The following is a 14,643-nucleotide window of genomic DNA, read 5'->3' on the forward strand; positions in this document are numbered from 1 at the left end:
GTGCACATATAGCCAATGACGCAGGTAGGTTGGCACAGTGGAGAATAGCCTGGGGCTGAAAATCAGGGTGTATTTACTTAAAATGTTTTATATGACCACCCATCTTGTGATACACAACTCTGGGCAGCTAACAAGAGTAACAAAAAATGCCATAATACAACAAACAAGAGAAACTAGTGTTGAGTGGTGCTAGCTGTGATCAGGAGGATACTGGATGTTTCCTATACTCAAATGATGTGGCCCATCAGCAGCCGGTACAGCTAGTAGCTGATTCAGATAGCGAGGAGGCTGGTGTGGTGCTACGCCAGCAGTCTGTGCAGCTGGCACTCGAGTCGGACAATGAGGAGGCTGGAGAAGATGTGGTGCCAGAGGCGGGGATTCAGCCAGGGCCTTCAGAACCTCCAGAAGCTTCCATGGGTGAAGAGGAAGAAGAGAAGGAGCCTCTTCTCGATGCACAGGCGCGCAGAGCTGCCAAAAGGCAGGAGTGGCTCCTCAGGAGGAGGTCTCCTCGAGAGTAAGACTTGGGGCTAATTGGCCACTCCCTTAGCCTATTTAAGGAGGAACACCGACTGAAGCAATTTGCAGGGAACAACTCCATTCACATACCTTCCTGTCGTGTCTTGCTTATCTTATCAGCTTCCTGCAAATTGCTTCTGGGCATTCTGCCAACCACAGTAAGCTTTCAGTATTTTTCTTTGAATTCTTGGCAGCTGTTAATGCAGTTAATTAACAGCCGTTGTTGTAAAAAAACTGGTTTATTTAGTAAACTAAGGTTTGAACGGACTTTGTGTGTGCTGCGTTCTTTGGGGTCCGTAGCTGGGGCAGAACACTCAAAGATCCCTCTAGGTTAGTCAGCTAATGGCAAAAATACCCATGAAAGCCCAACTTTCAACCTTATATGCTTTAATGTAATACTGGTGCAGTACTGAAGAAGCTTCTTGGATGGGAAGTGAAATGTTTTCAAAGCAAAAAAATAAAATAAAATAGGAAAGTCCAGTTGCCTATTGAAAAGTACCTTTGGGACAACCATGACCTAAATGATTGAGAATCTCCATAGAATTTGGTGCATACCATGCACCAAATTAGGTATCTCTTGTATATCTTTTGTGAAGATTTTCAGAAACCAACTCTCTTTCCTCATGAAGCTTGGCTGCTATTAGGGCTTGAATAGACTAGAGTAGAGTAGGGTAGGGTAGGGTAGAATAGGGTAGGGTAGGGTAGGGTAGGATAGGGTAGGATAGGGTAGGATAGGGTAGGGTAGGGTAGGGTAGGGTAGGGTAGGATAGGATAGGATAGGATAGGATAGGATAGGATAGGATAGGATAGGATAGGATAGGAGGGTTGGAAGGGACCTTAGAGATCTTCTAGGCAACCTCCTGCCTAGGCAGGAAACCCTACACCACTTCTGACAAATGGTTATCCAACATCTTCTTAAAAACTTCCAGTGTTGGAGCATTCAAACTTCTGGAAGCAAGTTGTTCCACTGATTAATTGTTCTCACTGTCAGGAAATTTCTCCTCAGTTCTAAGTTGCTTCTCTCCTTGATTAGTTTCCACCCATTGCTTCTTGTCCTGCCTTCCGGTGCTTTGGAGAATAGCTTGACTCCCTCTTCTTTGTGGCAGCCCCTGAGATATTGGAACACTGCTATCATGTCTCCCCTAGTCCTTCTTTTCATTAAACTAGACATACCCATTTCCAGCAATTGTTCTTCATATGTTTTAGCCTCCAGTCCCCTAATCATCTTTGTCGCTCTTCTCTGCACTCTTTCTAGAGTCTCAACATCTCAACATAAAGGGCTTGATTCCCTTTAAACTTGGCCTGAACTTACACAACTGAATATCACTGATGGATATTCAGGGTTGCAATTGCCAAGTTCTACTTTAAGAGATCTAACAGAATAGGTAAATTCATCTTGGAGAATGATTGACCCAAAGTCATTCATGAGCTCTTGGTCAACTCCAGATTGATTCTCACTATTTATGGGTGTGCTGTTCCCCTTGTCCAGTCTCCTTATATCTGAAGATGCTTCAATTGTTAACAGCAAAATAGCTCAAGTGGATCTAATTGTTATTGTTAAGGTCCATATGAAAGCCATATTGTATTTCTGCATAAATCAGTGATCATATCTAAAATCATAAATAGCAATAGCACGTAGACCTATATACCACTTTATGGTGCTTTACAGCCCTCTCTAAGCAGTTTTACAGAGTCAGCATATTGCCCCCAACAATTTCAGTCTTCATTTTACCCACTTCAGAAGGATGGAAGGCTGAGTCAACCCTGGTGAGATTTGAACTGCCAAATTGCAGGAAGCCGGCAGTCAGCAGAAGTAGCCTGCAGTACTGCACTCTAACCACTGTGCCACCATGGCTCATAAATGCTTTATGAAGCTCCTAATGCAGAAATCTTAGCAAAGAGTACCATGTGAGGGGGTAGTAAATCCCACCAGTTCTGTTCACCTTGGGGAGTGGGGGTATTAACATAGGCCTAGCATATTTTATAGGGGACAATCCTCTATCTGAAGACTGAGGACAATCCTCTGTTAGCCTACTTGAAAGTCAACCTGGTCCAAATCTGAATGAAAAATTAACAAAAAATCTCAAGTGGCAAAAACAAAGTCACTGAACATGTCCACGTCAGCTATACTGTAAGCACCTGGAAAGAAGATGGAAAAGGACCACAAATCATCTGGAGTTTGATCCTGACCGGCTCAAGGTTGACTCAACCTTCCATCCTTCCAAGATAGATAAAATGAGGACCCAGATAGTTGGGGGCAGTATGCTGACGTTTGTAAACCATTCAGCGAGTGCTGTAAAGCACTATAAAGTGGTATTTAAGTCTAAGTGCTATTGCTATCTGGTCACAAACTTTAATTCCCTGTATGATGAAAGATATTTTGTTTCTAGTTCAATTACAGTAATTATTTCTGAATGCCAATTGGCAGATCCAATGTTATGCAAATCTGTCTCCTCTCTCTCTCTCTCTCTCTCTCTCTCTCTCTCTCTCTCTCTCTCATTTCCTTTTAGGGCAACAAGCAGGGGTGAAATGCTACTGGTTCGCACCGGTTCAGGTGAACCGGTAGTAAAAAAAAAGCTACCGGTTCATCTGAACTGGTATTTCCGACAATCAGCTGTTCCGCGTGATTTGTATTTGTTTGAAAGCAGGAAATCCTGCTTTCTAGCGAATCTAAATTGTATGGCACAGCTGTTCCCCCCCCTCGCTGTTCTACTTACCTTCAAATAGCTCCTTTTACTGCATGAAGCATGCATTTGGTGCACACTGTGCATCCATATGCACGCAGCGTGTGTTTGGTCCACGCTTTTGCATGCATGAATGCACAGCACATGTTTTGTATGCACTGAGCATGCACATGCAGCATTTGTTTGGAGCACACTGTGCATGCACGTGCACAGCATGTGTCTAGCGCACACGGCACATGTGCTGGCAGCAAACCGGTGGCAACCCGCGGAGAATTTCACCACTGGCAACAAGACACAAATGACCCCCACCCCAACACACACACAGAGAGAAAGATACACATTCTCTTTTTCTACTGTTATCTATCTACCTGAATCTTTCTCCTCCATCAGAGCACAGATACTGTATGTTCAATGTCTGGACAGCTTTCGGAAAAGCTATAATAAAGTGGATTCGACAGATTCTTCAATAAGCAGAATGGTACGAGAACTATAAGGCTTTGGCTTAATCTAAAACCATTGATTCATAAATTGTGGAGTACAGGAGGAGGCCTCCAAGGCGAAGAGTTCGGCTTGTCGGGGCAAGGTTCGACAAGAATGTTTTTGAAGGTTTTTCTTCCCCATGTGAATGTCAACCCACTGCTTTGATTCTCACCTTGATGTGGGTTTTGGCTGACGAGAGAAGTTTATTGCTCTTAAGTAATCGGGTTATAATCTAAGCGTTTCACCAGTTGTCTCAAGCAGGAAAACACGCAACTGTTGTCTCCCACACCCTACAAAGGTAGCAACTGCACACCAGTTAGGTGAAGCTGTGCCTCCAATCATTCTAATCCACTTGCTGTTTGCATCTCATTTCCATGGATAATTATGTGCATAAACATTGTACCACCCTGAGGCCGAATGCACCCATCACCTGGACACACCAACACTTCTTAACAGATAAAACAGTATCGATCAAACAGATGTGTAGGTGTATGCAGATAGTTCACGCTACTGAAAAATTATTCCAGCTGGCATACCAAGTACTTGCTCTTCTCCCTGTGATTTTATTTATCTGAAAGATTTTGACCTTTCTCTTCATTGTGTGGTATATAGCATAGGACAACTGCGTGAAAAGTAGAAAAGAGCAGGTACATTTTTAAAGCCTACTCCTACGGCTAAATCAATCATATTTGGAAAAAGCCTGAATAAATGAATTTACATATCTGTCTGGGAGAGGCAACTTGACGGTGCTTCAACAGGGACAATATTGACACCCGCAAGGTGTCAAGAGCCTCTGTTCAGAAAACCTCTTACATTGTAGAGGACATTAACACCTTTGATGGAAGAGCTCCATAGACAAAGAAGTAGTTATGCCATTGAAGTACAGCTTGTAACTGCAAGTGTATCTTCAAAATGCATTAAAAAAACACCACCGCCTGCCCCAGTTACATATATTTCTCTTCCCGTATAAGGTTCCTTGTCTAGTGGTGCTATTGAGTAAAATGTGCTGGGAACTTGGAGGTGAGATTCTTGGAGATAGATATTCTGCAAAGCAGCTACCATGGAGAATCACAAGTCTTCACCAGGCTATGGGCATGTTGAATCACAAGACACAAGACACAAGTTACTGGAAAGAAAATTGGTTAAAATATCCCCAGCCATTCCCTTTATAACTTTCAAGGGCCCTTGATATAGCCAGAGTATTCCAGGAAGTGAGATTATTAAGGTGTTAGTGCATCATGGTAATATCAGGAGCCTTGGTGGTGCAGCGGACTAAAGTGCTGTTAAGTAGCACTTAGCTGCCAGCTGCCTGCAATTACTGAGAGTTCAGATCTCACCAGGCTCAAGGTTGACTCAGCCTTCCATCCTTCCGAGGTAGGTAAAATGAGGACTCGGATTGTGGGGGCAATAAGCTGACTTTGTATAAAAAAGAACACCGCTTAGGGGGGCCTGAAAGCCCTACTAAGCAGGTATATACAAAAGTATGAAGGCTATTGCTTAACGCATTGTAAGCCGTCCTGAGTCTCCAGAGAAGGGCGGCATATAAATCGAACCAATAAATAAATATTGGAGAACCAGTTTGGTCTACTGGTTAAGGCAACAGGCTAGAAAGTGGGAGACTGTGAGTTCTAGTTCTGCCTTAGCCATGAAAGGCTAAGGGTGACCTTGGGCCAGTTAATCTCCCTCAGCCCAACACCTCACAGGGTTGTTACAGTGAGGAAAATAGAAGGAGGAAGTCCCAAAGGAGATTTTTTTTTTCAAGAGGCAACTCGACTTTCTGGTTTTCTCTGAAGACGATTCATTTCTCATCCAAGAAGCTTCTTCAGCTCAGAGCTCAGAGTTTAAGAAACTTCTTGGATGAGAAGTGAAATGGTCTTAAAGAAAAACCAGAAAATCCAGTTGCCTCTTGAAAAAAAAAAAGCACCTTTGAGACAACCATGACCTAGATGACTGAGAATCTCCACAGAAGGAGGAAGGTTATGTTTGCAGCCTTGAGTTATTTGTAAAAATAATAAAGGTAGGATAGCAATAAACACAACAGAGTCTGGGTGAATATGATTTGGGGGAAAAACTGGCCAGAGTAAGTCCTCTTCAGCAGAATGTTGTTATTAAAGAAAGGGAAAGCTGTTGTGGGCGTGGGAGAGGCACAGGATAGCTTCAGTGGTGGGATTCAGCTGGTTCAGGCCGGTTTGGGCGAACTGGTAATTAAATTGCTGGTTGGCCCCGCCCCTTCCCATCCCGCCCTTCTAGGAGTCCCCACGTGCCCCATTTTGGCTCCCAGGTAAGTGCAGGGAGGCCTACTAGGCCCAAAATGGGGCACGCAGGGGGGCGCCCCTCCCACGTGGCCTGTTTTTGCTCCCAGGGGGGTGCAGGAGGCTGAGTGCTGCCTGTCACACCCCCTGGCTCTGCCCACTATGGCCATGCCAACTCAGCCAGTCATTAGAGTAGAGAACCGGTTGTTAAATTATTTGAATTCCACCACTGGATAGCTTCCTGGGGCTTTTCCAACCTCCATGTTAGAACTGTGTCTTGACAGAATCAAAGCAACCATTCCCTCTTTCTCATTCTTTGGAGAAGCACCCATCCTGAATTTTTAATGAACAACCCATTGTAGAGACTTTTGATTCCTGTAGTCTAAATCTTCAGCCTTCTACGCAACCTTCAGGAGGATATATATTCTGCAGCCAATTTCCAGAATTCAGTAAAAAAAAATGATTTCTATATTCTATTTTTCTATCTACATAAATATTTCTTGGCTGTGTCTTTGAGCTTTGATTGCTCATGACCTCAGGAAATGCTGTTTTCCACAACACAACCTTCCATCGTTCTGAAACTTCCTTGACTGCCCTTATTTCCTGTTCTGGAAAAGCCCAGGGGAAGACATTCTCTTGGAGTCTAGGAACAGCAAAAGCTAAAATGCCTTGGTAAGATTACACTTGGAATATTGCATCTAATTTTGGTCGCTGCAATATAACAAGGATGTTGAGACTCTAGTAAGAGTACAGAGAAGAAGAACAAAAATGATTAAGGGACTGGAAGTTAAAATATACAAAGAATGGTTGCAGGAGTTGGGTTTGTCTAGTTTAATGACAAAAAGGACTAAAGGCGACATGATAGCAGTGTTCCAATATCAATAAGAGACGAGTTGGCGCAGTGGTTAGAGTACAGTACTGCAGCTACTTCAGCTGACTGCTAGTTCAGCAGATCAGCAGATCAAATCTCACCGGCTCAAGGTTGACTTCCATCCTTCCATCCTTCCGAGGTGGGTAAAATGAAGACCCAGATTGTTGGGGGCAATATGCTAATGCTAATGCAATATGCTAATATGCAATATGCTATATGCTAACTTTGTAAACCGCTTAGAGAGGGCTGTAAAGCACTATGAAGTGGTATAGAAGTCTAAATAAATAAAAAAATCTAACAAGCTGCCACAAAGAAGGGGGGGGGTGTCAACCTATACTCCAAAGCAGCAGAAGGCAGGACAAGAAGCAATGGATGGAAACTAATCAAGGTGAGAAACAACAGGAGAAATGTCCTGACAGAACAGTTAATCAATGAACAACTTGCCTCCAGAAGTTGTGGTTGCTTTCACAACTGGAGGTTTTAAAGAAGAGAATGAACAGCCATTTGTTGGGTTTCCTGCTTGATCAGTGGATTGAGCCAGGGGTGAAATCCAGCAGGTTCTGACAGGTTCTGGAGAACCGGTAGTGGACATTTTGAGCAGTTCGGAGAATCGGTAGTAGGAATTTTGAGTAGTTTGGAGAACCAGCAAATACCACCTCTGGCTGACCCCAGAGTGGGGTGGGAATGGAGATTTTGCAGTATCCTTCCCCTGCCATGCCCACCAAGCCACACCACACCACACCCACCAAGACATGCCCACAGAACCAGTAGTAAAAAAATTTGGATTTCACCACTGGATTGAACAAGAAGACCTCCAAGATCCCTTCCAACTCTGTTATTGTGTTATTCCATTACAAACATGGTGGAATGAAAGCCAGGAGGATATTTCCTCGGCCACCTTTTCACTAAGTATGGTCCTCTCAGCTGGTGAGATTTTCACAGAAATTCCCTTTCCCCTCAGATGAAATCAGCTTTCTTTCATCAGTTTAGTGTTTAAAATGCAGGGGAATCTTTCCACTCAATTCTCCGTTCCCTGTAATGCCAAGATAATATCCTTGCTGGGGTCGAATATGTGGGCAGCAGCATGACAGGTCATAATGCAAGACAAGATTGCTATTATCAAGTCAGAATGCATAACAAAAGATTGGGGTGGGGTGGGGGCAACATTGGCAGCAATCATTTTCTAGGCTATTGTTTATCCATCCCCTTGGCTTTTAGTTTGGCTCCCTGCCTGTTTTGCAGCTGGGTTTAAATTTTGATAACTAAGTTAATAGTAAACTCAGTGGTTTTAAGGCAGATACTGTAAAAGGGCAGAAAATGCTGCAGGGGTGGGGAGAGAGTAATTTATGAGGAAAAGCGGGTTGGGATTTAACAAGAATTTGCACTGGATTCTGTAGATAGACCTTTTAAAATACCATATCCACTTAAGGGGTGGGTTCTACTTATCTTTACTACTGGTTCACAATGGGGTTGCGTGCACGCGCTTCCTTCGCTCGCTTCCTGATGACATCGGGGTCAGTGGGCGGAGCCTCCCGCCGGATTTACTACCGGTTCTATAGAACCAGTCCGAACCGGAAGCAACCCACCATTGATCCACTTCCTTTCTATGCAGCAAGGATATATCCCAAATTCTGTTTATACGGATTCTGTTTCATACTCATGTTCAACCTGCTTCATCACTGGCACCCTGGGAGATGGAAACACTTTTGTTGTTTCAACTCCAGAGGAACATCTTGGAATCATCAAACATAGAACATAGAATAATAGAGTTGCAAGGGACCTACTAAAGCAGGAGACCCTACTCCAGGGGTGTCAAACTCAAGGCCTGTGGGCTAGATCTGGCCCATGGGGTTCTTAAATCTGGTGTGTGGGGCCAGCCTGGAAATAGCAAAGGACCAGCCCGCAGTGCCTCTGGCAGTCATGTGCGTCCCCCACCTGCCCCATTTTGACTGGCAAAGTGCCGCAGGAGGCATCCATCCCATCTCCCCACCCCACCAGCAGGCCCAGGGAAAACTACAGTGTTGATCCGGCCCTCAAAGGAAACCAGTTTGACACCCTGCCCTACACCATTTCAGACACATGGTTGTTCATTCACTTTTTGAAAGCCTCCAGTAAAAGAAAGCTGGTACTTGGGGCAATCATATAAAAGCTATTATAGCACCCCAATTTCAGGGGCCAATCAGACACCAGTGGAAATGACTGCCAGGTTGCTATGAAATCCCTCAGCACCTCCCATAATTAATCTGATTCCATAAGGTGCCTAAAATGGACTACTTTAATCAGCCCTTCTTCCCTGCCACTTACATGAAAATGGACATTCTCATACCTGTAGGGCTAAAACGGAGAGATAAGTTCACGCTTCACATTATATCAAAATTATGGGGTCCTAGGTGCTCTGTGAGCTTGGTCATTTGCAAACCTCAATCCCTTCTAGCGGTGATGATGGTATCTAGTTGGGTGATGAAATTTCTGCAAGAAGAGAAGACAACCAAGTTCAGAGAGCACCAAGGTCCTCACAATTCAACTCTGGCTGAGCTGTAAACATTCTCTTCCATTGGTACATCATAACTCCTAGTATAGTTTGTTTGGTTTTGATGAAGAAAACAGTATGCATCTAGACATTATGATTCATAAATAATAGTTTATGATATGGCCATGCCCTGTTTGGACTGCATGTTGTGTGGCAGTGATATTATTCAAGGACAGAACTGACATGTAACTTCGAATAGTCCCTAAATGAATGGAATGGAATGGAATGGAATGGAATGGAATGGAATGGAATGGAATAGAATAGAATAGAATAGAATAGAATAGAATAGAATAGAATAGAATAGAATAGAATAGAATAGAATAGAATTCTTTATTGGCCAAGTGTGGTCGGACACACAAGGAATTTTTCTTTGGTGCATATGCTCTCAGTGTATATAAGGAGAATAAAACACATTCATCAAGAATAAAAAGATACAACACTTAATGATACTCATAGGGTATAAATAAGCAATCAGGAAACAATCAACATCAATATAAATTGTAAGGATACAAACAACAAAGTTACAGTCATGCACTCATAAGTGGGAGGAGATGGGTGATAGGAACGATGAGAAGATTAACAGTAATAGTAATAGTAATGCAGCCTTAGTGAATAGTTTGACAGTGTTGATTGAATTAACTATTGTAAGTTGTCAACTACTTGTATAGGGTCTCCTACCTGAGCAGGGGGTTGGACTAGAAGATCTCCAAGGTCCTTCCCATCCCTATTATTCTGTTATTCAGGTTCTTAATGATGAATCACAAATACAAGAAAATGAAGAAGGGATTTGGGAGAAATACCAATTATGGACGGGATTGTACTTGAAAATCAGATTTGCAGCCTGAGGATTCCCCATGGATTTAGAGTTTATGCTGGACTGTCTCTTAATTATCAGTGACACAAAGAGCTGTTGTACTGTAGAGAGTAAGGAAAATGACCCTTATGGAGATATGCAAAAGCCGTTGCCTAGGCAGAAGGAGCTAAAGCATTTTTAAATCCCCAATGAAGACCACTTTCCAAATTCATTGAACTATAAGAAGGTGGAGGAAACATGGCACAACCTGACTTGCAAGTTTCTATTATTTTAGACAATCTCAATAAAAGTAGTTTTAACGGAGTTGATTCCATGGTCTGATCTAACAAATATAGGAGAGGTGTGTCACAAACATTACTGAAGCCTTCCAGGGATGTCCACTTTCCCACCCCCCCTTAGGATTTCCCAGTCTGCCTTTTTTACTTTCAAGAAGACTAATGGCAGCTATAAAAGATCAGGACCACACGGGAAGTTCCAATTAAATGGATGTATTACTTGACATACATATGTACAAGAATATACTCAACTAGTGTTTAGCACTATCATGGCATTAGATGAGGGTCAACGGAATTCAAGAGGGATTGAATTTAGTTCATTTGTGGCTACATAGAGACTCTAGGTTGATTCCCCTTTTGACTCTGCCTCAAGGTGCCCCTCCTTCTCCTACAGCTAATCTTCCTTCCTTCCTTCCTTCCTTCCTTCCTTCCTTCCTTCCTTCCTTCCTTCCTTCCTTCCTTCCTTCCTTCCTTCCTTTCTCCCTGAGTTTGGGATCAAGTAGTTAAGCTGCTATATCCCTCTCTATTTTGTTGGCAAAGACTCACCTCACCCCAAATACATGTTCTAAACATATGGCCTCTATTTCCCACTTCATTCAAAATGACAGTGGTTTTTGCATACATGGGGTTAGTACAAACCCAAACACAACGACAGCTATGAATAAGGGACTGTATTTATAACAAATCAAATGAGAAGGGGATTTGTGATTGGGGAGTTGGAGAGTTGGTCCAAGTTATAGAAGGAGAGATGAGAGGGGAGAGGAGGAGAGGAGAGGAGAGAGGGAGGGAAGGAAAGGGGAAGGGAAGGGAGGAAAGGAGGGAGGGAGGGAGAGAGGGAGGGAGGAAAGAAGGAAGGAAGGAAGGAAGGAAGGAAGGAAGGAAGGAAGGAAGGAAGGGCTAAGAGAGGACTAAAATCAAATAATGCACTCGTTTTATCCCTTTCACTGAAATTATTCCAAGCATGCTACTTTAACAACAAATTCTATAGGGTCTCATATAATACTCCTATTTGGTCATTTTCAGGAGTAGGTTGCTTAATCTTTGTTTAGGAATGGGAAACCCTCCAATGACTCTTTTCTGCAGAAAGAATAGATTTCTTGCGTGTTGGTTTGAATGACTTCACACCAAGTTGAAAAGCAGTTCTTTGAATGAACTGTTTCTCAGGAATGCTTTTAGTATTGCTGCTGAAATAATAATAAAGGGGGAAAAAAGATGCAACTTGAAATATTTCTTTTGCAGGAACTATAATTGCCCCTTCTACCATTATTGTGAAAATAGAAGGAGAGAGGAAAAAACTCTCCATCTGAGCAAGTACTAACTCTCCTATGATTTTAAAAGCTCATTAAATACTTTTCTCATTTCTCTAATGGCTTATAACACACCAAGGCAATGTATACATCCAAACAACAGGCTAAACTTTGTTAGTTTTAACCTTGGCTAGCTTTTCTGGGACTCCTGTGTTGTGCAAAGCTTACCTTTTATTATTCAACACATTGTGTAAAACTAAAAAATGGATTATTTCACTGTGCAATTTTTGAAACATTATTTAAATAACTCAGCATAGAAAGTAGTTCTTCCCATTTTAGTTCCGTATCCAACTGTTCATATTAAGCTAATGTTCTTATCAGTTTTTATTTATTTTCCCAGATCAACCAAAAGAAAAACAGTGAATCATATAGCCCAGATCATGAGTCTTTTCAGGGGCATGTTCAAAGCTGTTCTCTTCACAGGGTTGGATCAATCCTTCATTTAGCTAATTTTGTTTCAATCCTAAACATAGTTCATAAGATGGTTGTCCTTGAGTTTGATCATTGTTCTTTTTTGATCACATTTAAAATCAAAACTCACTACCAGAATTTAGAGGGGCAATGTAAAGGTAAAGGTAAAGGTTCCCCTTGCACATATGTGCTAGCCGTTCCCGACTCTAGGGGGGCGGTGCTCATCTCTGTTTCAAAGCCGAAGAGCCAGTGCTGTCTGAAGACGTCTCCATGGTCATGTGGCCGGCATGACTAAATGCCAAAGGCGCATGGAATGCTGTTACCTTCCCACCAAAGGTGGTCCCTATTTTTCTACTTGCATTTTTTTACATGCTTTCGAACTGTTAGGTTGGCAGAAGCTGGGACAAGTAACGGGAGCTCACCCCGTTATGCTGCACTAGGGATTCGAACCGCTGAACTGCCGACTTTTTGATCAACAAGCTCAGCGTCTTAGCCACTGAGCCAATTTCTATCTAAATTCTAACCTTTTTTTAAAAGGAAGGTGGTCAGATGATTCAAATGATCCTGGAGGGAGCTTCCAGATGATCCTGAAGGAAATGGATTCTCTGGACCCATTGTTGTCATGTTTCAAATGGGAGCATAGTATAGGCACAATGTTCAATACACTTGACAATGACTTTTGAAGAATGATTGGGTGTCATTTAATACCATCAATCATGATATTCTTCAGGACTGCATGGATTGGGAGTGTGGGGCAGTCCTTTGTGGATAATTCCAGGTGGGAAGAGGTCAAACCCCTGACCCTGTACTTGTGTGGTGTCTCAAAGCTTGCTATTTTTACCTCTTCTGTTTAACATCTACGTGAAATCATGCATGAGGTCACTCACTGGTTTGAGTCTGGCATCATCTGTAGAATAGTTTCTTAGTTCAAGAACTAAGAAGAAATTTCCTGACAGTTAGAACAATTAACCAGTATAACAACTTGCCTCCAGAAATTGTGAATTCTTCAACACTGGAAGTTTTTAAGAAGAGATTGGACAACCATTCGTCTGAAATGGTATAAGGTTTCCTGCCTGAGCAGGGGGTTGGACTAGAAGACCTCCAAGGTTCCTTCCAACTCTGATTCTATTCTATTCTATTCTATTCTATTCTATTCTATTCTGTTCTGTTCTGTTCTGTTCTGTTCTGTTCTATTCTATTCTATTCTATTCTATTCTATTCTATTCTATTCTATTCTATTCTATTCTATTCTATCCTATCCTATCCTATCCTATCCTATTCTAACCCAGTGATACATCTTGGCATCCTGACCAGGGGTGAGTTCTATTTACCTTTACTACCGGTTCACAATGGGGCCATGTGCGCACGCTTCCCTGCATGCACAGAAGCTTCCTGATGACATTGGGGTCAGTGGGTGGAGCCTCCCACCAGTTTTACTACCGGTTCTTGTGAACCGGTCTTAACCAGGGGCAACCCACCACTGATCCTGACTCTCCGAGCAGTGATGTTGATGTCTTGTCCCAGTGTCTGGAAGCTTTGTGCATTTGGGTGGGAAAGTACAGATTCAGGCTCAATCATGACAAGACCAAGCATCATATTTGGACATGTCAATTTTAGGAACTTTCTATCTTCAGCCTTGGAGAGGCTTGCTCTTCTCTATTTGAGACTGATGTGTAATCTGAGGGTTCCTTTGGACTTGGAGCTTCCAGTCAAAGAGTGGGTTTGTACCAGTTGCACCAATTGCTAGACTGGGAGACCTTCCAGCTATTCGCTCAGAAGTCGTCTCAGAAATGAATGGTTACAATATGCTATACATGAAGCTGCTCTTGAAGTCCACTTAGAACTGGGGTGTCAAACTCATGTCATCAAGGCGGCATCACGTGATGTATCACAACTTCCCCCCCCCTTCGCTAAACTGGGCATGGGCGTGACCAGCATGTAATGCATCTGGCCCACGGACCGCACATTTGACACCCCTGACTTAGAAGCTTCAGCTGTCCCAGAACATGGCACTGTGGGCAGTAATGGCCATGCCTCAGCATGTGCAGATGATACCATGGCTCCATGAGCTTCCCTGGTGACCAATTCAGAATCCTGATTATCGTGTATGCAATAGCCATAGCAATAGGACTTAGATTTATACTGCTTTACAGCCCTCTCTAAACGGTTTACAGAGCCAGCCTATTGCCCCCAACTATCTGGGTCCTCATTTTACCGACCTCATTTAGCGAAGGATGGAAGGCTGAGTCAACCTTGAGCCTGGTGAGATTTGAACTGCCAAATTGCAGTCAGCTAGCAGTCAGCAGAAGTAGCTGCACTCTAATCACTGAGCCACCATGGCTCTTGCAATGCAGTGCTAATTATCACATTCAGGGCCTGATTATTTGACAGATTGCCTATTCCTGACCACTTCTCCTGTATTTTAAGATTGGGCAGAATGGATGCTCTCCTTCAATTAAATAATGTCATATTTCAGGACTTAGGAAATGTGCTGCTTTGTCAT

Source organism: Pantherophis guttatus, chromosome 3 (assembly GCF_059756535.1).
Source record: "Pantherophis guttatus breed Tessera chromosome 3, ASM5975653v1, whole genome shotgun sequence".
Classification (NCBI taxonomy): Eukaryota; Metazoa; Chordata; class Lepidosauria; order Squamata; family Colubridae; genus Pantherophis; species Pantherophis guttatus.